At 48.3% G+C, this 20,734-nt stretch overlaps 1 protein-coding gene and 1 pseudogene across 8 annotated transcripts in view; both read left to right on the top strand.

Annotated features, from left to right (window-relative positions):
* RAP1GAP2 (RAP1 GTPase activating protein 2) overlaps positions 1-20,734 on the top strand; it is a 224,663-nt gene that overhangs the window by 85,423 nt on the left and 118,506 nt on the right. Inside the window, exon 1 of one of the 8 annotated variants that reach the window (XM_053212557.1) lies at positions 10,176-10,401. The exons of the other annotated variants lie outside the window; for them this stretch is intronic. The gene's annotated coding sequence lies outside the window, so the exon portion shown is untranslated. Of the gene's footprint in view, positions 1-10,175; positions 10,402-20,734 lie in introns of those variants that run through there. 8 annotated transcript variants of the gene reach the window in all.
* LOC113592771 (uncharacterized) lies at positions 3,295-3,390 on the top strand (annotated as a pseudogene).

The raw sequence follows: 20,734 nt of genomic DNA, 5'->3' as shown, positions 1-20,734 counted from the left end.
CGAGGTGCCCGCCAGGCCAGGATCTGCTTGCCTTTTGCGCACAGTGCCGGCAGGCCAGGAGCAAGTTTGGAGGTTGCTTGACAGCCTCCTCCCCCCTTCTTTGGATTTTTCTCTTTGACTCTTCACCTTTCTTGAGTTTACTAATTGTTTGCTCCTGGATGTTGAAAATAGTTCTCTCGAGCTATTTCAGAGATACTCTGGATGACCTATGGGTTAAGAGGTGGCGTTTGGGGCAAAGGAGCTTCTGGGGCAGCTTCCTGGGCTCCAGTCCCTTGCTGCAGGCTTGATGCCCGCAAGACCTCAGGGAGGTGCTTACACAGTCTGGCACAGACTCCCTCCACTGTCCAAAGCTTCCCAGCAACTGGGGGTCATCAGAACTGACTGTCCATAGAAATGTTGTGAGAATTTGGGGTGGCTCCAGTGGCTCTGCTAGATCTGGATTTGCAGAGGAGTTTGGAGGGGTTAGTGCTGTGCTCTGCCGTTAGCCAAGGGGTGAGACAAGGGCAGTGGAGCCAGAGACACCTGGGTGGTGACAGGTGACCCTTGGGCTTGCCCAGAAGCCGGGTGTGCCTTGGGGTGGTGGTGGTGGGGGGGCAATGGATTGGAGCACTCCCAGGAGCTGGCATTGGTTGCCCCCGTGATGTGGTTGACTCCTGTCCCTCTTGCCCCCCTTCCTACGATTCAGTCTAATTGGATGTTTCCCACAGGATAAGGTAGCTCTCCAGTGAGATGACTTTAGGTGGGCAGGCATGAGATAACATTGAGTCACCTAGTGAGAAGGATCTTCCCTTTTCAGTTCTCTACTAATCCGTGTGATTTCTTTAAGGGGAAACTTTCAGGTTGGTGCTAGTCTGGCTTTAACACCTTTTTAACACTTGCTAATCTCTGTTTCATAACAAAGGGAAAGCAGACCTCTGGCTCTGGGCCTCTAAGTGGGGAACAGTGCCTGCCTACAATTTAGGTTGTTTCTGTGCTATTCATTTTTAGGCTTCGCTCCCAGTTATGGTCAGTGGTACTGATTTTCTTCTTTGTGGTGGTGATATAAGGCATCACTTTAAATTAAATGTATTAAGTCACAAGAACGAGTCCGTTTAATAGAAACAGCTATAGTACAAAGGGTATAGAATGTGGCAGAAATCCTGCAAGCGATGTAGGGAATGGCTGGTGTCTGGGATAAACCTGTCTAGCAGAAAAAGCTACCAGTGGGACTCTGGAGCCCAGTGCTCTAGGTCTGGGCCCCATTTCCCCCTACTTTGGTTCTCTTCCATTCCCTGTCTTTCAGCATTTTATATGTAATGGGGGGATGAATAAGCCAGCCTTCTAAAGTCAGAGGGATGCGGGATGGCTGTTCTGAGACAAGGGAGTCTGTTTGGAGGAATGAGAAAGATGATGTGCTTGATAGACAGGCAGCCGCATCAGACCATCAGGCCAGTTCCTATTTCTGAGTATAGAGCATGTGGTAGGGTGGAAAAGTGACTGCACGGTCCCCGCTTATCCACTGACTGTGACGTGATAGTATAGATGTAATCTCCCTGAGCCTGTTTCTGTGTCCATGCAAAAGGCTTAAGTGAGATAATGTGGGTGAAGGTGCATCTCAAACGTATGAAGTGCTCAATGAGGATGAAGGGGTTTGAGCGGAACCGTTCCCATTTGCTTCTCTCTGGGCTTGTGCTCCTGGAAACCAAGGTAAGATGTCTGGTGGTGACAGCCCCACCAGTAGTCAAGGCCATCCATGCATGGGCCTGGGGGTGGGGGGGGATAGCCAGGTGCAGTGAGGCACAGGGAAGGACTGGCCAGGGGTGAGGATGCCTTAGGCTCATGGTATCTTGTCCTTCCTCTTGGATGCACTGTGCCCTTCCCTGCAATGCAGCAGACGTTGAGGCCCTCCCAGCCCTCGCCTTCGTCCTATTCTGCTGTTGCTTCTGTCATCCTGATTGCTTTGGCCACAGACTTAACTTACCCAAGGAGAGAGAGGGATTGATTTCGTGTTGGTGCTAAATGACCTTTGTTCCCCTTGCTGTAATCTGGAGTTTCTTTGTCTTTAAGCATCTGAAATCAGTGCAGTGCTCGCTATTGAACCTTGCTGTGTGGGGACCAGCCATGGGGGTGGGGGTGGGGGTGGGGTGGGCAGGGGGTGCGCTGGAACAGGCTGCAGCTGCCAACCTCTTATGTGCTCACCCAGACTCCAGGCTGGGTGTTTAATTGCTGAGTCCCTGATTCCTCTCTGCCCTCATCTAAGACCCCTTCTTCATCCTTCCCAGAAGGCTTGATCCATCCATCCATCGATCTTCCTAGCACCTTTAATTGACAGACTCATGCAGATAACACTCCTGGCTGTTGGCCTTAAGGGGTAGAGTGGTCCTGTGTGGCCTTGCAGTGATGGCCCCATCGTCTTTGTCATCTTCCTGCCCTCTGCAGGCTACCTGGAAATGTATTGCATATTGGGGGCAGCAGGTGCACCAGGGAAGATGGTAATGACACAGGTATCCCAAATGGGCCCAGAACCAGGAGACTCCAGGTTACTCTTGGTAGGTCCTGAGAACTATGTTGAAAGCCCAGCCTCAGTTTGCCTCCTGGAGAAGTGGCTGTGGTGCTCATCAACCTTGACTTGACAACTCTCTATGGGGGTTGTGGGATAACCTGGAGGTTCTGCCTTTCTGACCATCTTCCAGGGACTCCATCCCCTGGGATCCTGCAAAGGCAATGGTGTGTTTTCGAGGGGGACTGATTTGAGCATGGTTCCAACGAGGCACCTGAATGAAGCCTTTCTTGCAGATGGCATTTTTGGAGATCACTGTAGTGGAGAGCACCTTTAAAGTGCTTTGATTTTCAGATCCTGCTTTCTTGTGGTTGTGGCAGATCAGGGTAAGGTCCAGAGCACTGCCTTGGTCATAGAAGTGGATGGGCGGGGGGAATGCTTTCCTCTGAGGGGGAAAACAGGTATCTCTGATGGGAAGGATTAAGGTAGAAAAATAGAATCAAAATATATATGTTCCAAATGGTATGGATAAAGTTGTGTGGACTTGGGAGTGATATTCTGAACTGGAGAGAGGTCAGTTAGCAGAAAGGAAAAGGCATCTACTTCTGATGGGGGGGGTAGTTATTTTGAGACAACTCCCACCATGGGGTTTGTGAGGAGGAAAACAGGAATTCCCTCATTATTCAGCAGACCACTCATGGCAGGCTCTGGGAAGCATAACAGGGAATCTAATGAATTTGATCCCTCTGTTGTGGGGTGTAATGTCTAGTGGGTTATTCCTGCTTAGGTTATTAGAGAAAAAGTTCTTCCCGAGCTTGCTTTGGTACCACATATACTAAAATTGGACCGATACAGAGAAGATTAGCATGGCCTCCGCACAAGAAGTTCATCCCTAGCTTTTTTTTTTTTTTAACTTTTTATTGTTGGAATTTTCATGCATGCACAAAAGTAGAGAGAAAAGTAATACGATACCCATTTTGAGCCATCATGAACTCATGGCCAATCTTGTTTCATTTATTTGTCCCCCCCCCCCCAATCCCCCACAAGATTATTTTGAAATAAATCCCATCATGGTATCATTTCATTCTTAATTATTTCAGTATACATCTTAAAGATAAGAATTCTTGTAAGGAAATAGGGGTGCCTGGGTGGCTCAGTCGGTTGAGCGTCTGACTTTGGCTCAGGTCATGATCTCGTGGTCTGTGAGTTCAAGCCCCGTGTTGGTCTCTGTGCTGACAGCTAGGAGCCTGGAGCCTGCTTCAGATTCTTTGTCTCCTTCTCTCTCTCTCTGCCTCTCCCCTGCTCATGCTCTCTCTCTCAAAAATAAATAAACATTAAAAAAATTAAAAATTCTTGCAAGAAAACAAACACTACTATTGTTGTATTCCCTAAGTTAACAGTAATTTCTTAAAAAAATTTTTTTTAATGTTTATTTTTGAGAGAGAGAGGGCGTGCATGCAAGTGGGGAGGGGCAGAGAGAGAGGGAGACACAGAATCCGAAGCAGGCTCTAGGCTCTGAGCTGTCAGCATGGAGCCCTATGTGGGGCTTGAACCCATGCACTGGCCAGATCATGACCTGAGCTGAAGTCGGATGCTTAACCAACTGAGCCACCCAGATGCCCCATCCAACAGTGATTCCTTAGTATCATATTGAATTAGTGCTCAGATTCCCCTATTTGTCTCATAAAAGTTTTTCAAAAATTTTTTGAGTCAGGATTGAAAAAATCCAGTGTAATTGGTGATATATCACTTTATAAGTTTTCTCTTCCAACTTTTTTTTCTTTATAATTTCTTTTTTTGGGAGGTTTTTAAAATATATTTATTTTTATTTTTGAGAGAGAGGGAGAGAGAGAAAGAGAAAGCAGAGAGAGAGGGAGACAGAGGATCCGAAGTGGGCTCCAAGTGGTCAGTGCAGAGCCTGATGCGGGGCTCTAACTCTTGAACCATGAGATCATGACCTGAGCTGAAGTTGGACGCTTAACCAACTGAGCCACCTAGGCACCACATCTTTATAATTTCTTTATTGGAGAAACTTAATTATTTTGGGGAGTCAGGATTTCATGGATGGTATCTCCTGGTGTCATTTAACATGTTCTGCTGTTCCCTATGATACTGTAAGTCGATATTGAGTTTTAGAGGTTCTATCACATTTGTTTGTTTGTTTTTTGGGCAAGACCGCGCTTTGGAGTTTGTCTAATTGTCCGTTTTAGTGACGTTGGCAGCTGTTAATTGATTTTGTCTTTGGAGTTTGAAGGCTGGTGTGGAGGATACTGTGTCTGCCATGGGAGAGCGTGTGGCAGACCCACGAGCTGGCTGGATTTGGGGTCTGAGCCTGTGGAGTGTGCTGGAGTCCTGGCCTTGGAGTCCCAAAGTCCCAGGGCTGGAAGGGGCACAGGCGGGAGCCGATCTGCTCCCTGGCCCCAGAACAGATGGCTGCTTGTTCTCTTCTCAGGAGGTGGCTGGGTCCTGCCCTTTGTGGAAGGGCCTGTTACTTGCCCTCTCTTGTCTGATGTTTGAATGCCACTTGGTTGGCTGTTATTGCTTTAAAGAACAAACATCTCCCTTTACCAGCTTCCCATTTTAAGACTCACTGAGTGTGTGAGAAGTTAGACTCGTAGAGTTAAGGGAGAGAATTTGAGGCAGAAATGAGGTGTTTTTTTTTTTTTTAATGTTTAATTTTGAGAGAGAGAGCAAGCACGGGAGGGGCAGAGAGAGGGAGACAGAGAATCTGAAACAGGCTGTCAGTACAAAGCCCAACATGGGGCTCAAACTCAGGAACGGTGAGATCATGACCTGAGTCAAATTTGGATGCTCAACTGTTTGAGCCATCCAGACGTCCCAAGGTTTTTAATTCCTTTGGAGCCACTGTTTTAATCTCCCATTTGGTGTCCCTGCTTCTTGTCCTCCTTATCCATTCTTATGGTGGCCAGAGTGGAGTTAAAACTTCAAGTAAAATCAAGTCTCTCCAAAGTAGAAATCTCTCCATAGGCTTCTGATTATAATTTAAATCAAGTCCAAACTCTGAAGCTGGGCCTGCATCCCCTGCCTGGTTCTCTGATCTCACTGCCAGTTTCCCTCTCACTCACGGCGGTCACTGTATTTCTGCTGCAAAGGCCTTTCTGTTTCTGGAACATGCCATGCTTGTTCCTACCCCAGGCCCTTTACACATGCTGTTTATGGTGACTTAATTGAGTGGTGCTTCCTCATTGTTGGGTGTCAGCTCAAATGTCATCTCTCTTTTTTAATATTTATTTTTGGGAGAGCACAAGTGGGGGAGGGGCAGAAAGAGGGGGACAGAGGATCCAAAGTGGGCTCTGTGCTGTCAGCAGCGAGCCCAATGTGGGGCTTGAACTCACGAACCGTGAGATCATGATCTGAGCCAAAGTTGGATGCTCAACTGACTGAGCCACCCAGGTGCCCCAAATGTCATCTCTTCTAAAAGGACTCCCCTGACCATCCAATCTAAGCAGCTTACTCCAGCCATTATTGCTTTACTCTGATTTATTTCCTCCATGGCACTTATCATTAACTGACATTATGTAATAAACAATTTATTGACTATTCCCACTCCTAGAATATGAGCTCTCTAACAGCAGGGACTTCGCCTTTTTCACCCCGGGGCCCCCATTGCCCCAATAGGAGATGCTTAGTAAGTATTTGCTGTATGAATGAATGGGTGCTTACGAGATTCACTGACTCCCCAGAAGAAATATGCCCATTGCCTATTCCCCGGGGTCCTCGTAGGACTGCAGTGTGCCCTCTGACACAGATTTCAAGATGCCATCTCTTGGCTGAGATTGGGGAATGTCCTCTTCCCTCTCCTTCATTTCCCTTGGGAAGAGCGTTTGAACATAAAGGTAACAGATTATGTGCACAGGAGGAGTGTTGTTATTACTCTTCTCTTTTCCTGCCCCTGCATGGTTTGGGGACCCACAGATGTGAGGGTCCAGGCTCAGTCCTGAAGCTGGGGCCGGGCCCCGGGCCTGTCCTGACACTGAGTTCCTAGATCTCGGGTGCTAGAGCTGCTGTGTGGTAGGCAGAGGAGGGCTCCCTTCATTCATGCCAGAGAGGGGCCAGTGGGTGTCTGAATTAGTGAACACCCGCCATTAGTGAATATATATTTTTTCTAAATGCAGCTTTATCTCTTTGGAGCCCGTGTGGTACACAGATGGCTGGTTACCAGGATGTTGCCAAATACAGGGCCTGCCAAGCCCATTTGGTTACACCAACGAAAATCACTTCTGTGCAGACGGGGGCTGCTGAAGGGCTCAGGAAATGTCTCAGTCGTTTTAAGCAGATGAGGCCCTCTTGCCCTCCCTACCCCACGTCCGTCCCACAAACTGAGTTTCCTTCCCTCTTGAATCCATAAAAAGTAAATGAGGTAAGCAAGATGATCTCAGGTGGACAAATGCTTTTTATTTTAATTGCTATTTTTAAAAAAAGCGAGTTCTGGCAAGTGATACTGGTTTTCCATGTATGATGGTTACATAACATTTTTAAAAAGTAAATTTGTTTAAGTAAAAAATTGCGATCAATTTGAAGAAAAGTGTTAAGAAAAGTAACAGTCAGGTGGTACATGGATCTGGGAGAAAATTGAGAAGATGCTGTGGAAATGCCTGCTGTTTGGGGAGCGCTGTTGGAAGGAAGCGGGCACATTTCTCAAATGTTCAAGTGGGCCCAAAACACCAGGGTCCTGGGGTGGTTGAAGGTTGAATGGTTGTAGCAAGCCAACATCTTTTGAGGCTTACTGTAGGCTAGGCTTACCTACCTGTCTTAATTGTACGAGTTATTCTCTTTATTTTCCGGTAGAGGGACAGAGGCTCAGAGTTTGAGGAGCATGCTGGGGCCAGAATCAGAGGTGGAGGAACAAGGATTTTAACCCTGGTCTGTTGAGGTCCAGAGGCGGTGGTCTTCACTGCTGTGTTATTTGGAACCCGGGATGAGCACTACCGCAGTGCCTGGCTTCGGAGAGGTGCCTAACACGCACTGCCACGGCTGTTACTGTGAATGCATGCAAGTGTAACACACATACAGTGAGTGTACAGATCTCAGGGCACGGCTCAGTTAATTTCCACATATGTATTCACCTGTAGAGATACCACCCACGTGAAGCCGCCGAACTTCCCTGCACCCCAGCAGGCTCCTTCTTGCGTCCCCACAGTCCACTTGTAATTAATGTGGAGTCAGGTCCATTGCCTTGTATGTGGGGTACCTGCGTAGCCTGGACACCCAGAATAAAGGGAAGAGCATATTTAGGATTTCCTGAGTTGGGATTTCTAAGTGGGGCGTCCTAGTTCAGCCCCGAAGAAGAAGGTGTCAGAGAATCCACTCTGATTTCTAGGGATGAGTAAGCTTGGTTTCACCTTCTCCTCCCCTTCTAGACACACTCAGTGGGAACCTGGAGCCGATGCTGTGTTTATTCACTGCCCTTGGAGCAAGGGTGGGTTGAAAAATTGTCACTTGCTTTTAAGCTTATCAGTTATGAACACACTGTTTCATGAAGGCTGGAACTCTAGCCAAGTCCTTCCCGGAGCCCTCTGGTGGGGGGGTGGGGGCAGTGCTGACCCTGCCAGGCCTCAGGGTTAGTCCACTTCTCCAAAGGCAGAAGGGAGCCCCTCTGTTGATTAGAGCCCTCCTCCCCTGCTTTTCTCTTTCTTTACTGTGAGGATCTTGACCAGCCACACTGAATGAGTGTGGTGGAGTCGGGGGGCTGGCTGTTGTCGTAAGTGTTTACTCTCAGGGTATGACGACTTGAAACGGCCCCCACACAAGGTACAACTCTCACCTGGTTTACAGGACAGATCCCTCCGAGGGGTGGAGTCAGGACCTCCCCTCATCTCTCACCGTCACGTGCTCTAAAACCACACTGTCTTGTCTACAGATAGCGGGACTGCACCCGTCAGGGACTCCACCCTGACACCTGGAAGTTTGCCAGGTGCCTGAGGTAGAGGTTGGAAATGGCCCCTGCAGATTCCTTGAATCCTCATGAAGCCTCTACTGTGTGCCAGAAACTGTTCTCGATGCTGGGGATACAGCAGGGCACAGCGCGGGTGCAAAGCCCCGCCCATTCTCCAGGGGCTCTGTTAGGCCCACATGTGTTTTTCCCTTTGAAGCTGATATTTTAAAATTGGAAGGTTCCATGTTGCACTTTTTTTTTTTTTTTCAGTCTTCTCTGGAGAAATCAGAAGCTTTGGCAACATTGGTGGGCCTGCCTTCCTGCATCACAGCTAAACTGGCAGCAGCCTGCTCGGTATAGGGCTGGTCCCTTTCTGCTCACCTTTGTACCCATCCCTGGCCACACCTGTGCTACCTCCTCCACAGCTGAGGGATTGGATGTAGAGTGGGGGAGGCAGGAGGCTCAGGGGTGGGGGGCGGCTGGGGGCCATGTCCCAGCCCTGCATGCCCTTTGGGCTTCCTTTGGTTTTGGGCAGGTCCAGTGTGATTGGAAATGAGGGTCCCTGCAGGAGATGGGCTGCCGAAAGGCCACTGTTCATTGTCTTAAATGTTCCTCCCCACCTTTCCCTCCCTAATTACCCCCAAATAAAGTGACAGCAATTATGGGAGGCTATGTATTATAGTGTAAAAACTCAGGAATCCTAAGAGAAGGGACTGGACCGGGAGCTCATGTTGCCTCTGCTCTGGGCATGGCACTAGGCTGGCACTGTGGGCCCACTTGTCGCATTTCATTCTCTGCAACACCCTTACTATCATCATCTCCGTTTTTCATAGAGAAGAAAGCTGAGGTTCCAAAGGGGTGACATTTCCAGTGTCACTCAGCTTGTACAGCAGAGCTGGGATTCCAGTCCAGAACTGCCTGATGCCAAATTCTATGCCTCTTCTCCTGTCACCAGTTTCACGGTGACCGTGGCTGAGTTACTTGACCCCTCCGCCCTTGACTTTCGCGGTGTATGAAGTGGACGGTGATGCAGCTCAGGTACACGAAATGCATTCCAGGTGTATGAAAATGCTTCAAAACGTGAAGAACTGTAGCACCTTCACACATTCTCATTAGTTTTTAAGGAAGAGACTGGATTGGTCTCTTGGGCAGCTGGGCGCCTTTTGAATACTGGGCCTGAGCTGGGGCAAGGGAGGGGGCAGTGGAGCCTAGAAGGGGGGAACTGATTTACCAGGCTTCACATAAGCTGAAAGGGCTCCTGGCTGCTGTCCCCACTAATTAGAACAGAGATTTCTGCTTCTCTATGAGAATGGGAAGGTCTGGGCTGGAGCCCGGGTTACCTGTTCCATCTGTATTTTAATAGAACATTTATTTTAATAGGATTTAATCTTGAGATGCAAAGATGGAAACAGAAACAGCGTGTAAATCAAGAGGTAACCAAAACAGGCTGTCTGAAAACTAGATCTTCAAAGGTGCCAGGAAGAGCTTTTGAGTGTGACATCAACAAAGGCCAGTTACTGACAGCTGAGAAGGTACCTCAAGGGCATGGCCGTGGAGAGGCAGGACACAGCCCGTGGTGCAAGTGATGGGAGCAGGGACACCTGGCTTCCACATTGCAGTTCCTCTGACCTTCCTTGCCCTTTTCTGGAAAGTGCCCCCACCCCCACCCCCCCCCTCCCCGCAGCATTCACCCTGTCTTTCTCCTCCATGAGTACACAAACACAGGCAGCAGTCCTGATTATAAATGGATTGTGTTCCAAGCATTCATTTGTGCTGTTTCAAGTCACTTCCATCAATGTTTGTGGAAGGCCAGGTGTGTGCCAGGCATGGGACAACAGGATCCTGGAGGAGAATAAGATACTGTCCTTGCCTTAAGCTGCCTGTGCTCCAAGTAGAGACCAGACGTGTAATGTGAACCCCATACAGAAGATGGTGGGTGCTGGAGGAGATGGTGGCCTCCATCCTGGAGGTCAAAAGAAGGAGGGACCACCCCAAGGAAGGCTTCATGGAGTTGGTGGCGTTTGAGGTGGGCCAGGGAGACTGGACAAAGTTTCTGAAGGGAGAGATGGAGTAGGGAAGTACATTCTAGTTAAATGGGACAGGGTACACAAAGGAATGGAGGTAAGGAGAGCGACGGACACGTTCAGAACTCAATTGGACTGTGGTGTGGATTTCACATTGGGCAGTAGTGGGAAATGAGGCTGTCAGGGTCACCTCAGGCCATTTTTGTTGGTGTTAAATGCCAAGGAGTGAAGGGCAGGTTAGGCTTCTCTGTTCCCTGCCTCCCCCAAACTCACATGGCAGTTTGGTGCCCTAGTTAGCTCAGAAACATAACTAGTATTACAGTTGAAATGGAGCTCTGTAACCTTTGTTTTATTGTAATGCTATTTATTGGGGTTTGGGGCTAGAGGGTCTTCATATTGGAGGAGTGGTAGGTGGTACCTCCCAAATGACTCTTGATTGGCAGTTTAGCTAAGTGACTCAGGAATCTTTTGGTTGCAGGTGACAGACCCCAATTCTAATGAACTTAAAGGGAAAGAGAAATGTATTGGTTTAGGTAATTGGAAAGTTGAAGGGGGACAGATTCAGGTATGGCCTGATCCAGGGCTAGAATAGTATTCTGGACACTGGTTCTCTCTCCCCGTGTCTAAGCTATGCTTTCTTTTGGGTTGGCTGCATCCTCAGGTTGTCCACAAAGAAAGATGATGGCTATTCCAGGCTTACATTCTGCCAGTGTAGCAATACCAACCAACAGGAAGAGCAAGTCTGTTTTCTGATAATTTTCGAGGGAGTCCCAGGGACCACTCATACTGGACACGGTGGGTCACGTGCCCACCTCTGAACTTTGGCCAGAGGGATGAGCTATGCTGATGATCCAAGTCTAGGTGCCCTCTCCTGGTTCTAGGGGTGGAGTCACCTGGGCTGAGAAAATAGGAGGGTGGGTCACCTAAGGAAATTTGGTATGTTGCTGTCAGTAGACCAGGGAATGGAAGCTGGACAGGAGAAAACAGCAGCTGTCTGCTCTCCTGGCCCCGGTGGTTTAGTTGGTGTTGGTCTCTGTTCAATCTTGTCTACTTTGCTGGTGGCTGCAGAGGCTGGTACTCTCCTAGATGCAGGGATGCCCCTTCTGCCTCTGCTGGGTGAGGTGTTCTCTCTTCTTCCCTGATGCAGCATATTGGACCCCCCAGCCTTACTAAGCACGCTCCTTGGGCACCCCCTTCCCAGAGTCTATCCTGGACATTGGGGCAGTCCAGTGCATGACTGTGTCAGACCTTGCTTGGGGTCGGCCCTCAACTCTGGGGTTCAGTGATATTTCCCCATCCTCTTTTGCTGGTGCTCTGTGGGGCTTATTTGCCTCTCCACCCAGAAAGTCTGGATTCCTTTCATTTAGATTGCTCCTTCCTCTGACCATCTAGCCATGGATGCTCTTGGTCACAAGGTCCTGTCTGAGAGTGGGGCAGGCTCTGTATGATCCATCCCCCTGCGGGAAGCTCAGGCCCAGCGGAGATCTCAGGGGTATGAGAGGTGGGGACCCCTAGACAGCAAGGAAGTAACTGCAGCAGGGCAGAGGGGCAGCCTGAAGCCCCACAGAAAAACCCAGGGAAAGTAGCACCATGTGTGATCCTGAATGTACATGGTGTTCAAACAGTGGCCCTCAGTTTCCCTATCTGTGAAATGGGACTAGTTCTAATGAATGACTGATTTTTACTTGTTCTTTAACTGGAATTATTTGTGTAAGCAAAGCTCTTATTCAGTAATTCCACTTCGAGGTACATATGCCCAAAAGAACTGAAAGCAGGGACTCAAACGGATATCTGCACACCCATGTTCATAGCAACATTATTCAGAACAGCCAAAAGTGGAAGCAACTCAGGTGTCCTTCAGCAGGTGACTAGATAAACAAAATGTGGTATATCCATACAAGATATTATTCAGTCATAAATGGAATGGAATTCCGATACAACGTGGATGAACCTGAACACATTATGCTAAGTCACTAAGCCAGACACACAGAAGGACAGAAATTTGCTTGACCTCACTTATGTGAGGTACTGAGAATAGGTAAAAGCAGAGAGCCAGAAAGTAGAATAGAGTTAACAGGGTTTGGGGTGGTGGTGGGGAAGAGTTATTGTTCAGTGGATCAGAATTTCTGTTTGGGATGATAGAAAAGATTCTGGAAATGGACAGCTGTGATGCTTGCATAATACTGAAAGCCTCTGGATTGCACACTTGAAAATGGCTAGAGGGGTAAGAGAACAAACATCTTATTCAGACCCTCATATGTAAAGAAAAGATAAAAGAGAGTGTTTCTCTGCTTGAAGATGGGGTGACCAGGTTGGGGGAGCTCTAGTACTGTCTCCATGAGCACTGAAATACATTTGGGGCCAGAGTGCCTTGGGGAAGCCACAGCCCACCCTTCTCTACAGGTTCTGAAGTTGAGGGTCCCCAAGACCTCTCTCTTGTCCAAGCCCATCCCCCTCCTCCAATGGTCATGTGTTGATGGGAAGGTCAGCTCAGGGAGAGGGCTCTGGAGAGACTGGGCCACCTTGCGTGAGCTCCCTTTTTATCCCAGCATTTTCCTTTCCTGTAGCTGTGGGCTCCTGGACAGGCATTTGTCAGTGCCTTGTGGGGTTCTCCTTGGAGGCCAAGGGGATTGGTAGTGGGTGGGTGGGGACTTCTGGGGGCTCAGCATGGATTCCGGTAGGAGTGTGGAGAGAAGAGTATTGACTCTGAGCTGACCTTTGGGCACAGATCAGAGCCTGTGGCCACACGACAGAAGGCTTGGGTTTGGTGCCCACAACATGGATGCCTTCGGTGACTGCCAGCCAGACGCGAGCTGGGCAGCAGCCATTCCAGGGGGTGCTGTCCATGGAGAGCAGGCTTCAGGGTAGACATCTCTGCTGTTCCTGACCACCACACAGGCTTAGAACCTTCTTCTGAGCGTTTTCTGGGCTGCTTCTTGCCAATCTGATTTTTTTGAAAGACATGTTTATTATATTTTTAAAATCCATGTTCCTTGCAGAAAATTTGGAAAACACAGAAAAGTACAAAGACTAAAATAAAAATCATCTGCAATCCCAGATGGGGGATTGCAGAGATAACCACTATTAACATTTAATATATTTTTTTCTGGTCTTTTTTCCCTCTAAACACATACCCTCCCACACAGTGTATTTACATCTGCATCTACATCTGTTTCTATATATTATAACAAACTAGGGATTATACTTTAGATATAATGTATTAGGACTCTTGGGGGCAAATGTCAGAAGCCCAGGTTGAATTAAACAAACAAAGTAGGGGGATGTATTGGCTGTCATAACCCATTTGTTGAAAGGGCTGGGCCTCAGGGACAGTTGGATCCAGGACCTTGAGCAATCTCTCTTCCTCGCTGTCTCTTGTGTCTGTGTCTCTTTTTGTGTTGGCTTCATTCTCTTGGGCCATCTCTACCTCTGATGTTGAAACCATGGTTACAGACCACTGTGGGTTTAACATTTTAACGCTTTTTCCTCCAGAGAGGGGAAAAAAAATCTCCTTTCCACCAGCTCCATTTAGACAAACCCTAAGGAGTTCCAGTTGGTTTGGATCACACGCCCATCTGTGCATTAATCTCTACATGGGGGTTGGGTGGGGATTTATGCTTGGCCCAGCCTGAGTCAGGGCTCATCCCTGTGGCTGGTGTGGGTATTGTGAGCATAAGAGTCCTTTCCATTGGGAGAAGAGCAGATCCCTAAAGTAAAGGTGGGGAGTTTCATTATCAGATGAAGGGGTAAAAGTGACTTGGGTCAGGCAGAAACCATAGACAAAAGTTGCTTTGGCATTGGTTCCAGCCCTGGGCGGGGGGGGGGTAGCACAGTGTTTTGAGTGGGCACGTGGGCCCTCATTCACATACCCATTTAATGAAAGATCAATTGATAGCATCCCATGAGCAGTACAGTTTGGCCACACCCATCACATTACGCATATGTATAGTTCGTTCGACCCAGGGAACACCCTTTGAGAATTTATCCCGCATCTATATTTGCACATGCGTGGAACGATATAGTACAAGGTCATTCACTGCAATATTGTTTGAAACAGCAAAACGCTGGAAACAAGCAAATGCCTATCAGTAGAGAACTGGGCACCTGGATTCATGCCCTGGAATGCCATGTGACTTAAAAAGGAATAGGGAAGCTTTCTAGGGTCCAATGTAAAGTTCTCCCAAGATATACTGGGTAAAGAAAAGCAAGGTGCAGGATGGAGTGTACAATATATGCTGTTTTTTTTTTTTTTGTATAAAAAAGGGTGAAAATAGGACTCCATCTTTGTGTTGGCTTATGTTTGCATAAAGAAACTGCAGAAGGATGTGTAGAAACCATTCCATGAGGTGGCTGGGGAGCTGCACGGGGACAAGGATAAGACAATGCCTTTCACCATATGTATATGTGTATATATATATGTGTGTATGTATATATGTATATATGTATATATAAACATTTTAACTGTTTATTTATTTATTTTGAGAGAGAGAGATAGTGAGCAGGGGAGGGTCAGAGACACACACACACACACACACACACACACACACACAGAATCCCAAACAGGCTCCACACTGTCAGCGCGGAGCCTGATGGTGGGGCTTGAACTCACAAACTGTGAGATCATGGCCTGAGCTGAAATCAAGAATCTGATGCTTAACCAACCAAGCCACCCAGGCGCCCCTCACCATATACCTTCTAATACATTTGGCTTTTGAACTACATTAATGTATTATTAAAAAATCAACAGATCATTTCCTTTTGGAGTGATCAACAAGTTTGGGAGTCAGAAATCCTGTGTCAGTGTCTGTTGCACACAGTGTAAATGTACCTAAAGCTGCTGAATTGTAGTGTTTAAAAAAAAATTTTTTTTAGTGTTTATTTATTTATTTCTTTGAGAGAGAGAGAGACAGAGAGAGAGAGAGAGAGAGAGAGAGAGAGAGAGAGCAAGTGGGGGAGGGGAAGAGAGAGAGGGAGACACAGAATCCAAAACAGGCTCCAGGCTCTGAGCTATCAGCACAGAACCTGATGTGGGGCTTGAACCTATGAACTGTGAGATCATGATCTGAGCCTAAGTTGGACGCTTAACTGACTGAGCTATCCAGGCGCCCCTGAACTGTATTCTTTAAAATGGTCAAAATAGTAAATTTTGTGTATGTTTTACCACCATTTTAGGAGTGAAAAAAAGTCAGCAGACCGAAAAAAAAGTGGAAAAACCCGAAAAATAACCAACCAGTAAAACTCCATGGAATGTGAGCTCTGAAGTCAAGTGGCCTGGGTTCAAATCCTGCCTTTGCGATTTTGAAGCCCTGGGACTGTGCATAAATTGTTTAATTTCTCAGAGATTCAGGATAGTCATTTGTGAAGTGTGGATAATAAAAGAATCTGTATTCTGAGGGTGAATGAGAGGTTGGGATGAAGTGTGGTGCCCAGGAAACATGGGCCTCCCTGTGAGTTTAGCTCTGCGGGGAAAGGAGGATGGCCACAGGAGCCTTACCACCTCCCCTCTCGCTAGGTGGGACCTTTGCATTTTAATGAAGACTCTTGAAGACTGAAAACATCCTAGACTCAAAGGGAGGAATGGTCGGAATTTCAGAAAAATTTATAGCTCCTTTCTGGGGACAATGAGTTCTTACCATTTTCCAGGGAGAGTTTAACTTTCACCTTGGCCTCCCCCTTTGGCCCCCAGGTGGTTGAGCTGGAAGCTGGAGAACAAATGACCTGCCCGTGGAAAGGGGGTGAGCCAGGAGAAGGGAGAAAGGACAGCCGAGGTTCAGACCTGAGATGGACGGAGCCTGAGCTAGCTGAGAGGTCCAAGCGGGAAGGTTTGAAGCTGGAGAAAATGAGGCAGTCATTGCAGACAAATGAGCCCCGACCTCCCTCAGCCCCTTATCTGCCTCTAGCTATTGCTCTCTCCGCTCTCCTTTACAGCAGAACTTCCAGAAGACCACCTCTGGCTTTGCTCCCCACGACGCCACATGGCTGCCTTTCTGCCCTCAGCTCAGAGTCATTTGACACAGCTCAGTGGTCCCTCCTTAGAATGCTTTCTCCGTTTTGCTGGTGAAAGCTCCCGCTCCCGCTTCCCCTCTGTCTCCTGGCAAGTTCACCGCCTCCTCCTTCCCTGACTTCCAATGCATTGTGGAATTCTCTGTCTCCCTCCTGGTGTTCACCTGGGTGTCTGAAAGTCATTCCAGATGTAGCAGGTCCACAGTGAAATTCCTGTGCTCTCTCTAGCCCCCTACTCATCCCTTAGGTAGCCTTCACCATCTCACTTGTTTAGCCCAAATTCTTGGACTCACCCTTGACTTCTCTGTATTCTTATTGCCCACATTCAATCTCGCCCTGGGTTACTGAGGTGACTTTGTATTTTTTGATTTGTATTTATTTATTTTTAAAGTTTATTTACTTATTTTGAGAGAGAGAAAGAGAGAGAGAGAGCGAGAGTGAGAGCGAGAATGCAAGCAGGGGAGGGGGCAGAGAGAGAGAGAGAGAGAGAGAGAGAGAGAGAGAGAATCCCAGGCAGACTCCATGCTGCCAGCACAGAGCCTGATGTGGGGCCCAAACTCACGAACCGTGAGATCATGACCTGAGCCGAAATCAAGAGTCAGATGCTTAACTGACTGAGCCACCCAGATGCCTCAAGGTGACTTTTTCACTGGCCTCCCTGCTCCCTGCCACTCTTTGCCCCCTTACGGTTCTTCAACACTGCAGTCTGAATGATCCTTTGAATCTGTCAGATCACATCTGTTCTGCTTACAACTGTGCCTTCTATGGCTCCCTGTTTCCTCATAGTAGAAGCCAAAGTTCTTACCATGGCCACGGGCCCTACATGATCTGTTCCCTGTGATTTCTTTCTTCTTTCCGTTCCTTCCTTCCTTCCTTCCTTCCTTCCTTCCTTCCTTCCTTCCGTTTCCTTCCTTCCTTCCTTCCTTCCTTCCTTCCTTCCTTCCTTCCTTCCTTCCTTCCTTCCTTCCTCTTTCTTTCTTTCTTTCTTTCTTTCTTTCTTTCTTTCTTTCTTTCTTTCTTTCTTTCTTTCTTTCTTTCTTTCTTTCTTTCTTTCTTTCTTTCGTTTCTTTCTTCTCCCCATGATTTCTCTGCCCTCAGCCCCTGTTCTTTATTCTGGGCTCTGTCTGCACTGGCCACACTGGCCTCTTTGTGACTTATTAAGGTATGCTTCTACTTAAGGACCGTTGCCCTTGCTGTTCTGTCTACGTGGAATGCTTTTCCCTAGACACCCTCACCACTTGCTTCCTCACTCCCTTCAGGTCTTCTCTCAGATGTCATCTTCTCATCGAGGTCTTCTCTGATGACCCTGTTTAAATTTGCAAACTGTTCTCTGCTTTATTTTTCTTCGTGGCATTTGCCGTCACTTGATATACCTCATACTTAAACTTTTTATGTTATTAGGTGTTGATTATCTCTTTCCTCCACTAGAATATGAGCTCCAAGAGGGCAGAGGTTTTTGTCTGTTTTGTTCACTGTTCTCTCTCCGTGGCCTGGAACGGTGCCTGGCACATAGAAGGTGCTCAGCAGGAATGAACGAATCACATTTGGTTTTCATAGGGAGGGTAATAGGATGACATTTCAAGGCTTTATGTGGTTCATATGATCAGATTTACATTTTGAAGGGTCGCTGGAGCTCCTGGGGAGAAATTATTGGAGTGGGACAAGAGTGGGATTGTGGAGATTGGTTAGGAAGATATCAGTGGCTTCGGGATGCTGGTGGAGGGGGATGGAAGGACATCGACGGACCCGGGAAAAATGTAGCAGGTAGAATGAAGGGATCATTGATTGTTGGAGCTGCGCTTCTCAAACTTTACTGTCTGTGCACGTCACCTGGGCATCTTGTCAAATTGCAGATTCCCATTGGCAGGTCTGGGGTAGGCCTGAGAAACTGCATTTAGACCAGCTTCCAGGGGACGTCCTGCTGCTGGTCCACGACACAGCTTGAGTAGTAGGGGTTGGATGTCAGGCATAAGGCAGGAGGAAGAGTCAGGGTGCTCAGTGCCTTTATTTGGGAGACAGAACTTGGGAGGAGGAACAGGTTGGGGGAAATGGGGTCACTTCTGGGCATGTTGATTTTGAGGTGCTGTGAGATCCCAAGTGTAGATGTTCAGTTGGCAGTGGGGTCTGTAGCTGACAGGAGAGGCCTGAGCAGGAGACAGACAATTGGGGGTCCTCACAGGGGCAGCAAACGCAGCCCCAGTGTGGGTGAGACTGAGTAGGGAGAGGGTGCATTGAAGGTGGTCAGGGCTGTGGGGACCCCTACTCTCTGGAAGTTGTATTATTGCCATGAAAGATGGATTGCCAAGGCAAGGGCATTGGGTTAAGATACCTGATTGGATGTGGGGCAGATGTTTTTCTTCACTAGGCTCATTCAATACTGTCCTGACCTTGGGGGGTTAATAGCCTCACAAAGAAAATGTGCAGGAGCCTTTTTCCTGAAGGCAGTGGCCAGTCCAGGGCACATGGAGGAAGCCAGACAGCTCTGGTTCTCAAGAAGGCAGGACATCCTCCAGTTTTGGTGCAGCTGTCCTGATGGGCCTGTCCTGGAACCTTTGGCGGTTCTGCTGCCTTGGACCCCCAGCGTGGACTTCGGCGAACCTAGTCTCAGATCCCACTTAGCTAGGCGAACTGGAACAAGGCACCACACCTCTCTGGACCTGCATGATCGGGTAATAATAGCCGTGGTTGTGAGGGTCAGTGAGATGTTGTGTATAACATGCCGAACCCAGAGGCTATAGAGTTGTAATAGTTCTCTCCAGAGGGTGTGCACAGTCAGGATGGGCACTGGACTTGCCCACTCCCTCCCTCCCAGCTCCCCTGCACGCGCCTGGCTTGGCCCCACTTCCAAACACTTCTCACGTTCATGGTCCTGCTTCCTCCTCCAGCCCTCTCCTTGGCTTGAGCCCTCTCCTGCCATTTAGATCAGTCCCCATGATCTCTCTTGCTCTGAATCACACCCCCACTGGTGCCCATACGTTCAAGCCGGTCTCTCATCCGTTCACTTTTCCATTCTGAGCCTGGCTGTAAACCCCCTGGGGGTGTTGTCCATCTGTCCATCCATGTCCCCCATTGCACTTTGGTCCTTGAGGCTGGGTAGGTGCTGAGGACCCAGTGGGGATGAGGCAGGCCTGATCCCTCCCCTTATGGAGCGCTCAGTCAGGTGGGGAAGACAGGGATCCAGCGGGTGGTTGTGGTGGAGGGGCTGGGTGCTGTGACACGGGAGGCTGTGCTGTGGCAGCAGACAGCACAGGGGGCCTGATCCAGGGTGGGCATGCCATCTCCAGGAAGGGAGATTTTGGCAAGTCTGAAGAGGGGGTGTGGGCAAGGAGAAAGGTCTGGACGGAGGGCTGTGGTGGGAGTGACAGGTGGCTCAGTAGAGGAACGGACAGGTTTTGTGGGCTGGGGGGCAGGTGAGGAGGGGACGTGAGAGGGATGAGATGAGGTTGGGTGGGTCCAAGACAAGGGGCTCTTGAGGGCATGTTAAAGAGTCGGGTTTGGTCCTAATGGTGGAGGGGAGCCATTGAAAGGAGGGTGCCGCCATTTACTTTGCACTAATTTTCCACTTTCATTTCTGTTCATTGTGGTGGATACACATAAAACTTACATTTTAGCCATTTTGATGTGTACAGTTCGGTGGCATTATTTTTTATCACCAAACAGAAAGTCTGTCCCCAGTAGCAGTCTCTCCCTTTCCCCTCTACACCCCTAACCACCCACTGATCTGCCCTCTGTCTCCAGATTTGCTTATTCTGGACATTTCACTTAGATGGAATCCTATAATATGTGGTCTTCTGTGATGGGCTTCTCTCACCTGGCATCGTGTTTTCTGTCTTTTAGCCTATGTTAGTACATCGTTCCTTTAAACACATTTTTTTTTTTTAAGTTTATTCATTTTGAGAGAGAGAGAGAGTGTGCATGTGAGCGGGGGAGAGGCAGAGAGAGAGGGAGAGAAAGAATCCCAAGCAGGCCGTGCACTGTCAGTGCAGACCCCAAAGTGGGGCTCGATCTCACGACCACGAGATCACGACCTGAGCTGACATCAAGAATTGGACGCTTAACCAACTGAGGCACCCAGGCGCCCCAGTACATCATTCCTTTTAAAGGCTTATTATACTAATGTCCTTTTAAAGGACATAGCGTATTTTATTTATCCATTCATCTGTGGTTGGTCGTTTGGGTCATCTGCACATTTTGGCTATTGTGAGTAGTGTTACTGGGAGCATTTGTGCACAAGTTTTTGTTTGAACCTGTGTTTTCACTTCTTCGGGGTATGTTCCTAGGAGTGGAATTGCCGGCTCGTGTGCTGACTCCGTGTTTAACTCTTGGAGGATA

Source organism: Acinonyx jubatus, chromosome E1, assembly GCF_027475565.1.
Source record: "Acinonyx jubatus isolate Ajub_Pintada_27869175 chromosome E1, VMU_Ajub_asm_v1.0, whole genome shotgun sequence".
In the NCBI taxonomy this organism is placed as follows: domain Eukaryota; kingdom Metazoa; phylum Chordata; class Mammalia; order Carnivora; family Felidae; genus Acinonyx; species Acinonyx jubatus.
This window is presented reverse-complemented; position numbering and strand designations above follow the sequence as displayed.